The sequence below is a fragment of the Oryctolagus cuniculus genome, chromosome 1, assembly GCF_964237555.1.
Source record: "Oryctolagus cuniculus chromosome 1, mOryCun1.1, whole genome shotgun sequence".
Classification (NCBI taxonomy): Eukaryota; Metazoa; Chordata; class Mammalia; order Lagomorpha; family Leporidae; genus Oryctolagus; species Oryctolagus cuniculus.
In genome coordinates this window covers 105,390,242-105,408,756 of record NC_091432.1, presented here as the reverse complement: position 1 = coordinate 105,408,756, position 18,515 = coordinate 105,390,242, and the positions used below count along the sequence as shown (strand labels likewise).

Below are 18,515 nucleotides of genomic sequence, written 5' to 3'. Positions count from 1 at the left end.
CTGGCTCCCTTGAAGATGCTTAACCAAGACAGCCGCTGCGTTACCCCGGTGCGTACCGCGAGCTCAGCCCGCAGCCCGGGCCGGAGGGCGGACGCCTCCAGACCCCAGGCCTCCGCAACGCGGAGCAGGCTCGCCGGCGCGGCGGGGAGGGGCGGGGCGCGCCGACCCTAGGGGCGGGGCCCCAGGAGCCTCGTGGCCAGGCGGCCCCGCCCACCCCCTCGGCGCTCCCGGCGCTCAGGCGCCGCGAAGCTGTCCAGCCTCAGTGCCGGAACCGGCCGCCTCCCGCGCGCCGTGCCGCGCCGCCTCCGCGCCTCGTCCCCGTGCAGCCCGCCGCCCGCTCGCCGGCCCCTCCCCGCCCCGCCGCGGCCCGTCCACTGCTCCTCGCGGGCCCGAGCCGGCCGAGCGGCTGCCCGCCGGGGCTCTGCACGGCGCGGCGGGGCCGGGACCAGGCGCCCGCCAAGGAGAGCGGCGGTCCAGGACGGCTGCCGGAGGGGCAGCCGCGCGTGGATGCAGCGGGCGCCAGGAGCCTCGCGCAGCCGGTGCCGTCTCTGCCCCCGGGCGCCCTATGGCTTGAAGGTAAGCCCCGACCGGATGGAGCGTCGGCGGCTGGGCCCGGCAGGGCCCCGGAGACAGGCGGTGGGGGCTCGAGGGCGGCGTGGCGGGGACAGAAGTTTGCCCGGCCGCTGGACTCAGGCTCCCCGCGCGCCCTCCGTCGGGCTGCTGGCCCGGGACGTCCCCGCCCTTCTCCCCAGCACCGCCCGCGTCGCCCGAGCGGGAGTCCCGGCCACGAGCACGGCCCGGCCAGCCCCGAGAGCGAGCCCGTGGGCCGCGCGGCTTCGGAGGGCGAGCGGCTCCGACCTTGCCCGAGAGCGCGCACCGGAGTTTCCGCCCGCCGCGTAGCGGGAAGGGTTGATTTTTGGCAGCTCCGCATTGGGGCGACCCCAGACTTTAACATTTGAAACGGCAGAAGCGAGGGACCGGAGGAGCAGGGCCGTGGCCCTGGCCCGTCTCTCCCACGCCTCGGCTCGCGCTGGCCTTGGTCCTGAACGCGCGTTCTGCTTCGCCTCCGCTCGGTTCGAGACCCACTCAGGGAGCGAGGGCGGGAGTCCCGACCCCTGTGGACTGACGGTGGACGCAGAGGCGGGGGCAGGGGGTGACCGTCCAGCTCTGGGTTGAACCTGGAGCCCCGCCAGGCGCCGTGCGGAAACGAGAGGCAGCCCTAAGCGGCAGACCGCGCGCGTCCCCATCGCTGTCCGCTGCGGACGGTCTGCGAGGCGCCTCTCCAAGAGCAGAGGTAAGAGGGTGCCTGTGCGTCTACACAACAGGCTTCGCCATGGACACGAGGCACAGCGCGGCAGCTCCGCGGGGACAGGCCCTGCTCTGAGCTGCCGGGAAGCTGCCTGAGCGAGACAGTCTTGCCCGCCAGGCCCCGCGCTTTAGGTGCTGGGGCTGTAGGGGTTGGATGAGGCATCAGGCACTTGGTGGACGCTTTCTAGATGCTGCTGTAGATCCAGTAATTTCTAGGTTTTGACCAGGCTATAAACCTTTTAGGATAATCTTTGCTCCTCCTCAGGGAACAAGGTTTCCGTGGACCCCCCCCCCCCATGGTCCTATGAAAATCCTTGTACTTACCCCCGATTTATCCTAGAGCATTGGGATCGCTTGAAAAAGACAGCATTCTTTTGCCTCCGCTCGTTAGACTGCTGTTGGAAGAGGGTGGGTGGAGAGAGTGGACAATTTCCAGAGTCAGCAAGCCAATCTGCTGGGTTTCCCAACTCCTGCCTGAGACTTCCTTGGGAAGTGTTCACAATCCCTGGCCTGTTAGTTTCTAGGGGTTTTCACGCTGTCTGAACTCCAGACAGGGAAGAGGTTTGGGGGATTAAACCTGTACCCAACTGCAAGCCATGGTAGTCCCAGCCTTGGGCTCCTAAAGAGGATTCTGAGTTCCTTCTCCCCTTGCCTGCACAGCCTGAGCATGAGCGATGCCTGGAGAGGGGCAGAGTCAGGTCTGCTGTAGGGGTCTCTCCCACTTGTTTGTTTTGCTTTGTTTTCATGAACTCCCTGTGTCTGAATCACCTCGGAAGCTGATTAAAAATGCGTGTTATTGCTTCTTCCCTGAAGAACTGCTGAATGAGATTCCCAAATGGATGCTCAGGAATTTATATCTTAAAAGTATTTCTGGATGATTCATAGGTACACAGACTCTGAATTTTAAGTTTATAAAATCGAGATCTTGAATTTATCCCCCAGCCCCCCTCCAGCCTGAGTTGTACATATTAAACCCCTCAAGTGTGGGACTCCCGGCAGAAGGATCACCCCTGATATAATCCCACTGCTGCAATGAGTGGTGCAAAGCGACCCCATTTCCCTCAGCCTTCTCCTGGGCTTTTCTTCTTCCAATATAGATCTGCACCCTCTCTGGGATTCACCAATATGGCTTCAGGTTGACTTGTGTAAGTACTAACTGCCCCTCTCTGGGGGCTAACCTACTGTGTCCCTTTTCCGTCCCCTTCTGGGTGAGTTACTGTTTTTCATTATGCATGTGCAGTGATCTGCTAACCCAACTGCTCCTGAAATGCCAAGGAGTGATTAGTTCAACCCAGTAGCATGTCGTGCTCCCCCAAGGCTGGAAGCCACTCATGCTCTGCTGGCAGTGACATATTGACTGTATTGATTTGGTTCCTGTGCTGCATAAACTCAGGGGCTTGTAGGGCTGAATTGGCCAGATATTGTTTATGGGATAGTCAGCCCTCTACTTGCATCTGCAAGATTGGATTACTTCTGTCCGGAATGCGTAATCTTAAGATCTGAGTATATAAGTGAAAGGGAAAGGTGGGGTGGACTCTGCCTGGAGAGAGGTAGCTCTGTTTCCCCTGAAAGTGAAAGTTGCATTCTGGTGTTGAGAAGTATAGCACTGTGTGTATGTGTGTGTGTGTGTGTGTGCACGCGCGCTTGGAGCAGGTGTTATGAGATCTCCTTGAGCCAACCCTGCCCTTCCAATGTCTCATTTTCTGACCTGCCACCCCTCATTACACCCTCCTCTGTGGTTTAAGACCAGTGAGTCTCTAGTAGGCAAGGTGTTTTGGCAATGAGGAAGGAGAGGAAAATCAGAGTGGAGGTTTTATCATGCCAGGACTCCAAGCCTCAGTCTCGCCCAGGATCAGGTTGTGTATCAGCAGGTGAGGTTTGGGGTCTTGAACTTACAAGGACAGTCTGTTCATTCACATTTCGACACTGTAAACAGTCTCAGGACTTGGATCCTTGGGTTCTTTGGCTTCACAGAGGTCATTCTGGTTGCCCGTGACCTGCAACAGAGCAGCTACTCTGTTAGTCCAGAACACTCCTGTTATTAAAGTCCTGTCCAAAAGGAGTGGCATGAGCCTTTAGTTCCTGGGCACTGGTATTGGACCCAGCAAGCAAAGCTGTTCTATCCCACCAGGAGCTCTGCCCAGCAGGGGAGCGTTCTGCATATAAGAAATGTGTGGAAACCACAGGCAGAGGCAGCAGAGAGAGCACAGTTCAGCTGAACTTCTTGGCTATAGTCTCTCCCTGAGCTGCACCCTAGCACCATTTTCCCTCCCAGCACCCCCAGGGAGGCATCTTGTGGATGTGGGAGGACTCAAGACTTGGCTCTGGGATTGTATATAAGCCCACGAGCTCTCCAGGATATGAAATGATGCCATTTAAACTGTGCATGTTGCTCATTTACCAATTCTGGGTTCTAGACTAATATTATCTCCAGCGTTTTTAATTTCTTGAATAGTGTTGAAATTCAGTGTTAATATGCCTCTGCCTCTCACCTGTCCCCATCACCAGTGTAATTGAAAATTTCTTTATTTTCTTTAACAACAGAGTCATATTATCTAAATGCATAGGCTTGGAAAATAGCTTATGATAATGTTAGTTATGGGGATGGAGAGTGATAAACCCGTAAGACTCAGCCTCCTTGGTTTGCTTCTGTTTGGGTCTAGAGAACTTTTCCCCTGGACAGGATACTTTTCCTTCCTGTCCTTTTCACCTCAATCTGATAAATGGGTTAAATCAACATGCTGGGTGGCCAGGATGCCCCTGGGAGTGTGCTCTCCCTTCTCTGCTTGGGAGACACAGAAATGTTTCTCTGTGGAGGAGCCAAGGCTCCCGCTGGCTTCAGTGAATAGGGATGACTCACAGGGGCCTGGGGACTCCATCCTCCCCTGGATGGAAGAGGCTGTGCTGCCGCAGTGTCCCCACCTCAGAGACCTGGAGGCTGCCGAAAGCATTTGAGGGAGGATAGGGCAGTGTATGTATGTAGGTTCTCAGGGGGCACTCAGAAGAGGCTGGTGTTAAATATGCATTGAATACTGGCATTAACTCTATGCATTTGGAGCAATTTTGTCTTAATTAGCTGGCACCTGCAAGAATTTTCACTTTTCCCAGGAGGAGAGGAGGGATTTCTTTGCCGCCTTCAGGGATGGGGAGTGGTTTGGGCTTTCCCTGACACTCTCTGAGTGATCGCTGCCTGCTCCCAGACAGAGCATGGCTAGCAGATTAGGCTTCTCAGCCCCAAGGGCCCCAGTAGTAGGCCTCTGCCTTGCGGGGCACTGCCACTCCAAGGACACACCCCTGCAGATGTCTGGGAGACCAAGGGAGTCCTGCGTGCTGTCCTCTCATCACTGGGCTCCTTTGTAACATGCCTGCTCCTCTGGCTTCCACCCCTGCCTTGTTGTTATTGTGTGGGCTCTAAGTGGCCCAGCAGGGGAAAGGCATTAGAAATAAAATTATTTTTGTTGCACGCTGTGTGATTGCTTCCTCTCCTTTCTGGGATCCCAGGTAGCAACACCACTAGCAATTCCCTGGGAACCCTTGGTCTGCGAAAGTGCCTTATTCCTTAGAAGGGCTGCTTTTGACAAGTGGTCCTGCTCACACTGTCCCTTCATCATTGGCCTCATCATCCAAGCTGCCAGCATTTATTATGTACTTGCTGTGTGCAGGTCACTGTGCTCAGCACTTGGCAGGTGTTTTTCATATCAACTCCTAATGCTGCAGCAAGTCTATGAACGGCCACTGTTGTTTCTCCATTTTGCAGAGGAAGAAACATGGGCTTAGAGAGGTAATTGGCTTGCACAAGGTCATGCAGCTAACATGTCGGGGAGAGATTCAGAGCTAGACTGATGCCAAAACAATAGCGCTGTCTGACTTATGTAAGTGATATACAGGATAGGGATAAAAAGGTGCTTCCTTAAGAAACTGAAATGACAGTGAGCTTTGCTTATGGTACCAGAAAGTGAGGAGGGAGACAGCGGAGGGAGAAGGTGGATGACTGTCTCAGGGTTCTTAAACTGGAGGTCCATCTAGTGAGTGTTCTATCCTGGATGGAGTGCACTGGGAGCAGAAGGGAACCGGTGTCAACTCTGCCTTCCAGCTCGAGGGGAGCAAGAGGAGAACAGGTGTGGCCGGATGACCCACTGGTCAAGCTAGTCTGGAACTCTGATAATGTCGCCCTGTCTCCCAGTCTCTTCGGGGTGTGCTGAACTGTCCAAAGGGGGAAAGCCAGATTTCTGCCAGTCCTTCAGCCTTTGTTGTTGCTTTCATATTGCCATGGGTGAAAACTTGCTACATCTGTGAATCTACGCTTCTTGATTTTACGGACACGGGAGTGGGATGGCACAGGATGAGTCGTGAGTCCCGAGTTTAAGGACTAGCTGCTCAGTGCTAGTGCAGAGGCCCCAGAGGTCTGGGAAGGGCGCTTCACCTGTGCATCCATTTCTTCAGGTACAAAATGAAGGCACTGTTTATGGGCTGCCTAATAATTTGGAATGCCTAAGATTCAGCAGCACTGAAGGCTCCACTAAAATCGCTGTAGAGTGGTGTTCCCCTGGTAATCAGCCAGAACACTTCTAAGCTGTTGTAGAAACTCACCATGAGTTTTATGAAAAAGCTGCATGGACTAGTAACTGATTCCTAAGTTAAGCCCCTAAAAGCAGTTTAATATGGTGGTTAAACCTGTGGGCTCTGGAATTTGCATCCTGAATTTGTACTCCCATAATCTGCATCCAGCTCCAACACTTGCTTAGCTTTGTGAGCTTGAGCAGGTTGATTAGCCTTTCTCACCTTGGATTTCCAATCTGTAACGTGATGCGAATTCCAACTTCATTTGGTTATGGTGATTAAGTAGCAGATATAGGACATCTGAAAGAGTCCTTGGCAAAAGTAAGCAAGCCATAATTGGTAACTCTAGTGATTGTTATTAGGAAGAAACTTAAGGGGAAACATTTTTAGCTGTTGTCCTTTTGCACTGATCTAGCACCTGACTTTGCATGTCTAAAATTATGTCTCTAAAATTTTCCCAAAATTCAAGCTTGCACCTCTTTCTTATCCTCTCAGCTTCGCTGCACCAGGGTTCTTGGCGGTGGCCAGGGCTAAGCTCTTACTTGTTCCAAGTGAGAGTGGCTCAGGTTGCTGTCATCCTTTTGAGTTAGGGGCCACAGAGCTCCCGTCTCACCCCGCACCCACCAGGAAGAGGCCTTGCTCTGCCGTCTTGGTGCTTAATGCTTACCCTTCAGTGTGCGCTCTTGTCTGAGGTCCTTGAGCAGAGAACCTGGCTCATCGTTCTCTCAAACTGTTACAACCTCAAGTGATGCTCAGTACTTGCTGGTCACTTAACGCTGAGTGAGGAGTGGATGAGTGATGACGGATCAGTGAGTGAGGGCTTACTTCCCCCCGGTGCATCTCTCTCTCTCTCTCTCTCTCTCTCTCTCTCTCTCTCTCTGCTTACTTGAAGTCCAACACGAGTGTCTGGCAGTGTCTGGGGTTTCTTATTGGTCAGCAAGATGCTTGGTACCTTCTCTCTTGCATCCTCACCTGGTACAGTCTGGCCACCTGCAGCTGTGACTACATGAGAGGTTGGTTGGAAATTTTTCAGTTGTCACAGGACGTGGCAGTGGGAGATACTGAACAGTGGAAGCCTGCTTCAATCACACACATGTTTAAGAAGAAAACTTCGGGTGAGCTTCCGGGGAGATAGATCCCAGTGTGTTGGTTCAGGTCAGTCTGGAGGCCTGGAGACAGACAAGCTGGAACAGTGGCTGGTGGAGGGGGTACCTCTAGTGCTCTGAGGGGGCTTCTGTTTTGAAATTGGGGTTCAGAGTTTGGGGAACTGGGCTGGTCCTGAGTATGAAAGGGACAGGCCTGAGAGCCTCAGGAACAAGTCAAATCTGTCTCTTCCCTCTCGTTATTCTGTGTAGCTGAGAGATCAGAAGACGCACTTGAAAGCCAGACTAATGGGGGCTCAGACCTTGTCCTGCCAGTAATGAGCAAACCACTTGGCCCTTCTTGAGCTGTGGGTTGCTCCTGTAAGACAGGATGACTATGGTACCCACTTGGCAGGGTTTTGTGTGAAGTCAGTGAACAGGTGTGGGAAGTGTTCTGCCCAGTACCAGACACATGGTGCACTCTCAACCAACGTCGCTGGCAGGATGCTCATCAGGTTATCGGGAGGCACAGACATGTGCCCAGGACCCTTCCCAATCTGCGCTCCAGCTTTTATCCTCTCTTCCTGGGGGGGGGGGGGGGGTGCGATATCGCAGGGAGTGGGCGTGAGCAGTCTTGGGACAGCACTGTAGAGGAAGCCGTGCCCACAGTTGAGGCTGGGAGGGAGGGGCTGCTGCTGCAGCTCAGTACACGCACACTCCTCCTCTGCTCCCGCAGTAGCTCGTGAACTAGTCACATTCCCCCCTGTATGTGCAGAGGATCAGAAAGAGGAGGGTGGCACATAGGTATGAAGATGTGGGTGAGAGGTGATACAGTTGAAGAATACAGGAAAGAGGAGAGAGAATGACCTGCTGACATTTGCTGTGTGTCTGCCTGCACCCAGGATAAAATACCTAACTTTAAAAAAAAGATTTATTTTATTTATTTGAAAGTTAGAGCTACAGAGAGAGGCAGAGCCAGAGAGAGAGAGAGAGAGAGGTCTTCCATCTGCTGGTTCACTCCTGGCCAACAGAGGCCACGGCTGGGTCAGGCTGAAGCCAGGATCCTGGAGCCTCTCCCAGGTCTCCCACGTGGATGCAGGGGCCCAAGCACTTGGGCCATCTTCCACTACTTTCCCAGGCACATTAGCAGGGAGGTGGATCAGAAATGGAGCAGCCAAGACTCAAACTGGTGCCCATATGGGATGCTGGCACTGTAGACAGCAGCTTAACCCACTACACCATGGCACCCAGTTCCAGTGCTTGCCTATTTTAAGGGGTTTGTGGTTTTGTGTGATGGAGCTGTTGAGCCACCAACATCTTCTCACAGGGAGGTAGACCATAGGCAGGTCGGTGCTTACTGTATCAATAGACATGCACCAGCTCTTTGAATGGCATGGTCTTGTTGTTGATGGTGTCCCAGGCAGTTGATGTGCCATCCGTCAGACCACAGGGCACAGGCCTGAGCAGAGCACAGAAGAGGGGGTAGTTTCCATTCTCTGCACTCAGCACCTCCTTGATGGGTAATAGGCTGTCAGTAAACACATGTTGCATGGATGAATGGATGAATAATTGAATGAATGCTGTCCTCTTACAGAACAGGTCAAGACCTGTATGTGGATGACTCCCTGAGCTCCAAGACATCCGGAAAGTCTCCACAGGGAGAGAAACGGTGGGGAGACCTCTGCAGCCCTTGCAGCCCTGTGCCCAAATCACTGTAGGAACAGGCAAGCTTGGGGAATGTGTTTGTTCCCTGTGGCTGCCGTGGCAAAGTCCCACAAATTGAGTGGCTTCGAAAATGGAGTTAATCTCTTACAGTTCTGGTGGCCAGAATCCAAGATGAGGGTGCCCGCAGAGCCATGTCCCCGCTGCAGGCTCCAGGGGAGAGTCCGTCCTGGTCTCATCCAGTCCTCAGGCTCTTGGTGTGTCTTGGCTTCGGGCAGCATCACTCCTGTGCGCTCTCTGCCTGCATCTTCATGTCGTCTTCCCTAGGCTCTCTAGGATGCAACACTGGCATCCCGTATGGGCACCAGTTCAAGTCCTGGCTGCTCCACTGCTGATCCAGCTCCCTGCTAATGCACCTGGGAAAACAGCGGAAGCTGCCCCAAGTACTTGGGCCCCTGCATCCACGTGGGAGACCTGGAAGAAGCTCTAGGCTCCTGGCTTCAGCCTGACCCAGCCTTGACCTCTGCGACCATCTGGGGAGTAAACCAGCAGATGGAAGATCTCTGTCTCTCAAGGGATTAGTGCCCACTCTAATCCGATATGAGCCCCTCTGGATCCTTAACCAGTTACATCTGCAAAGACTCTATTTCCAAATAAGGCCATGTTCTGACGTTCTGGTGAGACACGATTCAGCCCAGTACAGGGTGCATCCTAGTCCCTGCTGCTTCCTCTGGGGCAGGGCCATTTTCTTCTCTGTCACCTGTTCATGGAACAGCTGCCCAACTTGTCTCATTGGAGCCTTATCTCCTGAGTGCAGCTGGGAGGCTAGGGTTAAAGGGATTTGCTGAGCTGCTGGCATGGGTGGAGGAGGAGATGAGGGGGAGGGTAGAGTGAGGGATCCCTTGAATGTTGCAGAACGGGGAAGCCCTTGGGATCCCTGGGTTCCTGGGGCACTCAGGCTCAGGGTCAGTGACGGAGGTGGCTGAGTATGAATGCCAAGGGCCTTCTGTGGTTATGAGGACCTTGGGGACTTGAAGTTGTCCACCAAACATTCATTCTCTGTGCATTTATTAAATGGCTCCTATGCACCGGATTCTCTGTCTGATGCTGTCAGTTTGCAAATGAGAGCACTGAGGCTCCATTTGGCCAAGTGAATTCTCCAGGGTCTCTCATGGGCCAAGTAAGGGTGGAATCCAAGCCTTCTAGCTCCTAATGTGCCTCCCTCAAAGCAGCGTTTGTCTCTCTTGTACCCTGATCTGTCACAGGGACCCCTGGTCCACCCTAGGTAATGATGGTGACCCCACTTGCACCTGGCGGTAATGATGGTGACCCCACTTGCACCTGGCGGAGCTTGGCCTTGCACAGTGTGTATTTTCAGAAGGTGTTTCGTTGCTGCTTGCTGATGGGGGTGAGAGGCTCCCAGGCTGCTGCTGAGGCTGTTGTGTTCAGGTTCAGCTTCGCTGGGAGAGGCACGGCACCTGCGCTCCCTGTGGAGAAGGGGTAGAGAAGGACCTCACAGATGGGCTCGTGGGGTCTTTGTTCTTACAAACAAACCCTAGACCCCATCGTTCAGTGAGCCCACCTGGCCAGCCCGCGAGGATGGAGAGGATGCTGACGGTGCTAGGAGGTTTTCCTGGGCACCTGCAATGAGGAGCCTGTGACGCTGCAGAGTCACCCGCGTGTGGTTCAGCCTTGGCTCCTCGTGGAAACATTTGTAGCTGCTTAGAGCTCTTCCCAGTGGGGCTGAGCCAGCCAGAGCTGTTGAGCCTGGGTGCTGGTCTAGCAGATGCTCATTAATTACTTGTTGAAGGACTTGACTAAGTGGGGAGAGAACTGTGGATCCCCTGAGAGCGATGGGGAGGATGGGGTCAGGAACTCCCGAGGCGCTGTTCTCAGCCTAGCTTTGGGTACTTGGGGCCTTCGAGGCTCCATTGGGGCCTGTCTGGGGCTCTGCACTGGCTCCTGAGTACCAGGACAGTGGGGCCCCATTGCTTTCCTCCCCTTGCTCCTTGCAACATCTCTCACACCCTGTCTCCACGGCAACATCACAGCTGCAGGGGTCCAAGGTCCTGGTAAGTGGGGGAAGGAGAAACGGGCAGAGGCAGGAGCACCTGAGGCCAGGGTCCAGGTGCCTCTGCTGAGATCCCAGGGAGGGGTCTGCACCACAGTGAGTGGGAGGGCTGGGGCTGAGCTCTCCCTCCCCCCGCCCCAGCAGTGCTCTGGAGTAGTCTTCAGTCCAGAGAAGGAGTCTGGGAACTGTTGAGCGGCAGGTGGAATCTGTCCCCACAGGCTTTTGGAGGCTGGCTATTCAGCTGTCCCCCGAGGTGGCAATCGTGGCCAGGGCAGCTTGGGACAGAGACCAGGGTTTCTATGACCCGAGGGTGCCCTCCCGCGGGACCCCCCACAGCCTTCCCTCCATGCCCCGTCCCTGCTCCACCAGGCTTGGCTGAGGCTGGCCGGAGGGGCGGGGCCGCGGTGGCAGAGGTGCTTGCAGGGCCCTAAGCGCAGAGCCTCTGGCTGCTTGGGCCCTGGGAATGGCTGGACCCAGGGAGCTGTGATAATGGCCCAGACAACCAGGATCTCACAGTGCCTCTAGTCATAGCCTTGAAGCTTCTGTGTCCCAGGCACTGAGATTCAGGAAAACCCAACAGAATGGACATGAGAGCAGAGAATGGAGAAGCTAGAGCTAGAACCTGGTCTGTTTCTACCACACCCACAGCACCATGCCTTGGAGCCCGCTGCCCAGTTTCTTGGGCGTCTGCTGATCGTCTTGGTGATCTGCTCGTTGCCTGGGCTCTCCTACTCACACTGGACTTACGTGGACCTGTATTGGGGTCTCTGCAGGCAGGAGTCTTGGGCTATAGTCTCCGTCCTGTCCCCTAAGCAGCAGCTTTGCTGCACTTAAACTTTTCCTCTCCTCTGACCCTTAAAATGACATTGCAGGGCCGGCGCTGTGGCTCACTTGGTTAATCCTCTGCCTGCGGTACCGGAGTCCCATAGGGGCGCCGGGTTCTATCCTGGTTGCTCCTCTTTCAGTCCAGCTCTCTGCTGTGGCCTGAGAGGGTAGTGGAGGATGGCCCAGGTGCTTGAGCCCTGCACCCGCACGGGAGACCAGGAAGAAGCACCTGGCTCCTGGCTTTGGATCGGCGTGGCGCCAGCAGTAGCGGCCAATTGGGGGGTGAACCAACAGAAGGAAGACCTTTCTCTCTGTCTCTCCCTCTCATTGTCTGTAACTCTACTTTTCAAATAAATAAATAAAAAATCATTTAAAAAATGACATTACAGTGGCTGCAGTCGCCTCCAGTGTTAGCAAACCGCGACCTCCAGCAGTTGATCTCACTCTGCCTCCCTCCACCCAGAGCTGCCTCTGAGGGTCACACGCCCTGCTTTAAAACACATCCACATAACCTATTACTTTTACAATCACATACTTTCTTGCTTACTATTGAATTTCCCATGTGAACAGTATTTACCATCTTAAAATGCTGACTATGCTGTCTGCCTTCTACACATCATCTTTAATCTTTAAAAGATAGGAATTAAGGGCCGGCGCTGTGGCATAGCGGGTAAAGCTGCCACCTGTACTGCCGGCATCCCATATGGGCGCCAGTTCAAGTCCCAGCTGCTCCACTTCTGATCCAGCTCTCTGCTGTGGCCTGGGAAAGCAGTAGAACATGGCCCAAGTCCTTGGGCCCCTGCACCCGCGTGGGAGACCCAGAGGAAGCTCCTGGCTCCTGGTTTAGGATCGTCGCGGCTGGAGCTATTGTAGCCATCTGGGGAGTGAACCAGTGAGTGAAAGACCTCTCTTTCTCTCTCTGCCTTTCTGTAACTCTTCCTTTCAAATAAATAAATAAATCTTTTTCTTTTTTTAAAAAAAGATGGGAATTATTATTCCTTTTTTACAGAGAAGGAAACTGAGACTCCAAGATATTACATGTTCTACTGCTTTCCCAGGCCACAGCAGAGAGCTGGATCAGAAGTGGAGCAGCCGGAACATGAACCGGCATTCATATGGGATGCCGGCAGTACAGGTGGCAGCTTTACCCGTTATGCCACAGCGCCGGCCCCTAATTCCTATCTTTTAAAGATTAAAGATGATGTGTAGAAGGCAGACAGCATAGTTCTTAAGGCCACAGAGGTGCTAAGGCTAGAACTGGTATTCAACTCGAGATTTGTGTGTTTACAATACTAGGCCGCCCGAGTCACGTTAAGTTTTACCATGTGCTAGGTTGATCTCTGTCATTACAGAGTATAGCACCCTGTGTTGTAATGACCTGCTCTGCCTCCCTCTGCCTCATCCCTGCCCCCAGCATGTGAGGTCCAAAAGGGCACCTTCCAGTCCTTGGTGCTGAGTGTACACTCATGCTGATCGTTTGTGGAGTGAGTGGGTGAAGCAGTGCGTGATGGATGCACGGATTCCTACATCTGGGGAGCGCGGCTGAGTTAGAGCCTGCCTTTATATGTAAGAACAGTCCAAGCGCTCTGCACAACAGCGAGCATTTAGTCCTGCTAACTCATATGCATGTGCGTGTGCTCGGATCAGTGCTGTTTCCGGTGGTGGCACACAGCCTGAGTTGGGGCGGACCAGCAGTTTTTCCTTTCAGATCACAGCTGACACGTATCCTTTCAAATAAATTAGTGCTTTAATCTCGGCTGATGCATTTGGAAGAAGCAGTAAATCCGCATGCCCATGCAAGGGCGATCCCTGCGGCCTCTCCATCAAAACCCGTGAAGGGCTTCGTCTTCCTGGTAGCGAACTAGGAGCAGCGGTAAACACAACCTTTCTTCTTGCATGTCCCTGGTGATACCTGTGGGCCCGGGCGGGGCAGTCCCCGTCACCCACGTGGGCCAGAAATTACAAACGCAGTGAGAGGCAGCATCAAAGGACAGAAGGAGGACATTATGGGGAACGCAGTTATCAACAGATGAGGCCCCCACCATCATTTTGTAATTAACCCTCCTCCCCACTGCTCTGTGTGTGTTTATGGATAAAAATTGCTCATCGCCCAGGGTAGACACAGTTTAACCAGCTGAGCTGTGGCCTCTGGAGGTTGTTTTTCTAATTGCAGGTCTTGGCGGTGTCACCAGCCCACTGGGAGCCTGAGGGGAGCTAAGAGAATCGTCTTCTGCCCTTTTAATCCCTTTGTGACAGTCTGGCCTCCCGAGTGCCCGGGAGGACCCAAGTCTTTGGTGTCCCTCCCCAGGCAGGCTGCTGCAGCTGCCCTGCTTCCCTGACCCCTCCCAGGACAGCCTTTCGAGCAGAGGCTGCCGTGAGGGTCGGCTTCCAGCGTGGGGCGTCATTGGCCCTAGCTCCATGACGGCAGGCGTGGGCACTGCTGCCTGAACAGGGGCTAGGCCCTGCAGCACTGCCACCAGGACAGCCCATAATTTCCAAATTAGACACTTGTGAGACCAGATTGCGCAGCGCAGGCAGAGCTCAGAGGCAGCTCTGGCAGAAGCTGGAGAAAGCAGACAAACTGAAACCATCTCGGACAAGTGGTTGCACTTGCAGTCTACAGCCCATCCCCCAACCCTTCCCCGCCTTTTTCATTTAGATGCGAATAGAGCCTGTGCAGGAAAGTGGATGCCTTGGTCCTGGCCCTGGTGGTGGTGGTCACATGGGCTGGGTCTTGGGGAACCAGGGACTGGGTCTGGAGGAGCAGCTGGAGGTGCTGGTGCAGTGAGGCTCGGGCTGGTGGACAGTTCTGTAAACCTTGTGGATCCGTCCTCAATTTCCCTGCCTAGAAACAGGACTGGACAGTCCACAAAGAAGCAGTGTACAGGAGAACGGGGTTGATATTGTCCTGCTCATTAATAATTTCAATATTAATAATCCTGTGGGTTCTTGCCACTTGTTCAGAGAATTCTGAATACTGGCTCAAGCAGACCAGACAATGTGGTAAGTTTTTAAGGATTTTATTCAGTGAGAGGAATGCACAGAAAAGTGAGGGCCTTAATTAGTGGGGAGAGAGAGGTCTAGAAGCTAAGTTGGGTCCATTCCAGGCAGAGAGCAGGCCAGGAGCGAGCCACGTGGAGCAAGCAAGCAGGCAGGAGAGCAGAGAGCTGGCGGCCCGCAGGGCATCAAGGGCAACAAGGCTGCCCAACCAAAAAGAGAGGGGCTCACTGTGCTCCAGGCCTTTTATCAACTCCCAAACCAGAGTGGTTTCGTAGTCTGATTGGCTGGTGGGCTTCAAGGTGAGATCAGGTAGGGGCACGGTCTCCAGCTCACAAATCGAATCACCTTTATCCTATCTGCCTGCCTGTATCAGGGTCACTGTTTCTTGTTGCTGAGAATTGCCCTACTGTCTAGGCTTATAGTTTTCTGTAATCAAGGGAGTGGCTATTCCCTGGAGAAAACGACACTTTACTAGGTGTCCTGATTGTCCAGAGCCACTGCGGGAAGAGATCTCTCTGATGTGGCCCCTGAGCCGACACAGGTTGAGTGACTCAACCAGCAACCAGCAAGTGGCACAGCCAGGATTCAAATGCAGCTGAGTCTTCCCAGCTGCACCAAGTACTAGTGTATTAACTTGGAGGAAGGAGCACTGTGTTATCTTTATATCACCACAGGGCCTAGCAAGTAGGCACAGACGCCTGTTAAGTAAAATGAATACATTAGTTTCAGAACTCCCCTGCTGAGCTGGCTGGGTCATCCAAGGTCAGGGTCCCAGCACCCCCTCCCCACCCCCAGCTCCTGTGGTATGGCTGCCTCCCAGGTGTTGCACAGGGAGCCCAGTACATCATTCACTCATTTTTCAGGGGCTAAAGTGGGCTGTGAATGCCATTTAGGACCATAGTTTCTTTTCCTTTGTAGCATAAAATTTACCATCTTAACTATTCTAAGTGTATAGTTCAGGAGTGTTACATACATTTATGTTGTTACACAGCAGATTTCTAGAACTTTCCATCTTGTGCTACTGAAACTTTCCCCATTAAACACTCACCCTCCAACACCTTGGTAACCACCATTCTACTTTGTCTCAATAAATGTACCACTTTAGATACCCCATGGAGTAGAATCATATACATTTTGTCTTTTTGTTCTTAGCTTGTTTGATTTAGCATAATGTCCTCAAGATGCATTCATTCTTCTAAAAGATTTATTTTTATTTATTTGAAAGTCAGAGTTACACAGAGAGGAGAAGCAGAGAGAGAGAGAGAGGTCTTCCATCTGATGGTTCACTCCCCAATTGGCTGCAATGGCCGGAGCTGTGCCGATCCGAAGCCAGGAGCCAGGAGCCTCTTCCTGGTCTCCCATGTGGGTGCAGGGGCCCAAGAACTTGGGCCATCATCTACTGCTTTCCCAGGCCATAGCAGAGAGCTGGATTGGAAGTGGATCAGCTGGGACTCGAACTGACGCCCATATGGGATGCCAGCGCTTCAGGCCAGGGTGTTAACCCACTGTGCCACAGCGCTGGCCCCATCAAGATGCATTCATATTGAAGCATTAATTGTTTTTCATACTTTGCTGGGGCTAGGTGGTATTCTACTCTTTGTGTATGAATATACTAGTTTTCTCTATCCACGCATTTATCAATGGACACTTGGCTGGCCACCACCTGTTGGCTATCCTGAACAGCACTGCTGTAAACAATGCTGTGTAAATAACTCTTTGAGATCCTGCTTTCAGTTCTTTTGGAGATTTACCCAGAGGTAGGATTGCTGAATTGGATGATGATTCTATTTTTAACTTTTAAGGAACATTATAGCGCTTTCCACAGTGGCTGCACTGTTGGACGTTCTCACCAACAGTGTACAAGGGTTCCAGTTTCTCCACATCTTCACCAATGCTCCATTTCCATTTGTCTGTTTAAATAATGACAATCCTAGTGGCATGAGGCGATATCTTATTGTGGCCTTGGTTGATGTTTCTCTAGTGATTGGTCGTATTAAGCATGTTTTCATGGGTTTATTCATTTTTGGTAGGATTGAACAAGGAGCCCACAGTGGATAATACATTTGGCAGGTATCATGGGGGCTCCCACAGATCTCGGCCTGGGTCTGAGAAGCTCCAGTTTTTACAAAGAGTTTGAGTGGAAGGCGAAACCTTTCTGTTCTCCCCTTCAGCCAGGGCAAGGCTAATCTGCTGATCAAGTGCATGGGGAAATGAGGGGTAAGAGGAGGGCACAAGTTAGAGGGAATCCAGGGCTTGGGACTGGGAAGAGTTCAAGTCCTAAGTCTGCCTTCTGAGGTTGGTGTGACGTGGAGCAAATTAGTTAATTTCTCTGACCCCTTAATTTCTCATCCGTGGGATAGATGATTGTGAGTGATCCGCACAGTTGTACACTGGTAAATGTCTTAACAACCAGATCTCCAAGAAAAGAAAATCACGCTCTTGCTTAGCATTTGCTGATTTCATTGTGTACATACTCAAACTGTAGCTGATTTCAAGCTGCCAACTGGCTGCCTTTGAATGCAGAGTAGGGAAGCAAGGTCCACACAGCCAACCCCCAGCCACCACGGGGCCGTGTCGCACAGGCCTTTCTCAGCATCTGGGATGGGTTGGGTCCTCTCTTCACATGAATGTCCCTTCCTCTTCTTCCTCCACCAGAGGAACTCCGGGTGACCTAGATAATAAGACTTGTTCAGTTCTCCGTATTTCTCCAACAAGTGCACGCTGTCCTTCCATCATATACAAAACCCTCTCCTGGAGCAGAATATCAAGGTGGGGAGGAACTGGCAAGGGACTTTGGAGAAGCCATGTGACCTGGCCTTGCTCTGGAGATGGAACCTTGCTGAGAAGATCCTCCCAGGTGCTGGCAGCCCAGTCATGCACCATGCCAACCCTCTGTGCACTTGGGCCACCAGTGCCGTGCTAATCACTCGTGACTTGCTTCTCCCACCGAGCTGTGATCTCCTTGAAGACTGTGGCTTTGCCTTCTTTCTTTTGGTATCCATATTGCCTAGAATTTGGAAAGTATTCAATCAATAGTTGCTAAATGATTTTATAAACTTGAAAACTACCTGAGGAGACAAAATTTGAGAATAATACAAGGAAATTGGCAATCATACTTACAAAAGCTCCCTGTTGATAAGAATCCTATCCTTTCAAAACATCTTCAGTTAAAGCAGCTAACACTGATGGAGTGTGTGCCACTGTCAATATAATCTTCAAAGTACACTGCACCGTATCACATGGAGTCGTCACAGCAACCCAAAGCCCTGGCCCGCGGGGTAGGCATAATCCTGATCACCATCCTCATTTCACGTATGAGTAAAGTGAGGATAGCGGTTAGGTTTCTAAATATTTTCCCTCGTTCGTGAATTGTTTATGTTGAGCCAGGATGTGAACCTAAAGCTTGATGCTTATTGCCCCATGGAGTAGAGGAAGCAGCTATTATTCTCATTTAAAAAATTATTATTTTTAACTAGTTAATTCATTTGTTTGAGAGATAGATGGACAGAATTCCTATCTACTGTCTCACTCCCCAAATACCCTCAATGGCCAGAGCTGGGCTGAGACGGAAGGCTGGAGCTGAGAACTCATCCAGGTCTCCCACATGGGTGGCAGGGACCCAACCGCTTGGACCCTCATCTGCTATTCCCAGGCTCTGTGTTAGCAGGAAGCGGGAGTCAGGGCCCTCATCTGCTATTCCCAGGCTCCGTGCTAGTAGGAAGCGGGAGTCAGGAACCAGATCTGGGTATGGAACCCAGATATTCCAATGTGGGACATGGTGTCCTGACCAGTGTGTTAACTACTAGGCCAAACACCCACCCCAACTGTTGTTCTCATTTTCAAGAGACAGAGAAGAGAGAGGAGAGACGGATATTAAGTAACTTATCCAAAGTCACTCAGCTAAGAAGCTGTAGAGCCAGGATGAAGACCTAGCCTTCTAATTCCCAACAAATTACTAGCACAAGGTAAAAGGCAGCGTGGGGTGCTACAGACAAGCAGCGCCGCAT

The 18,515-nt window shown here is 52.6% G+C and overlaps 1 protein-coding gene across 3 annotated transcripts in view; it reads left to right on the top strand.

Annotated features, from left to right (window-relative positions):
- The first annotated feature begins 237 nt into the window (after nt 1-237).
- Nucleotides 238-18,515, top strand: part of DRD2 (dopamine receptor D2) — a 57,889-nt gene continuing 39,611 nt past the window's right edge. The window contains exon 1 of one of the 3 annotated variants that reach the window (XM_051849227.2): nt 238-576. The gene's annotated coding sequence lies outside the window, so the exon portion shown is untranslated. Of the gene's footprint in view, nt 577-914; nt 1,295-18,515 lie in introns of those variants that run through there. The other 2 variants (XM_051849221.2, XM_070078450.1) reach the window with 2 other exon arrangements.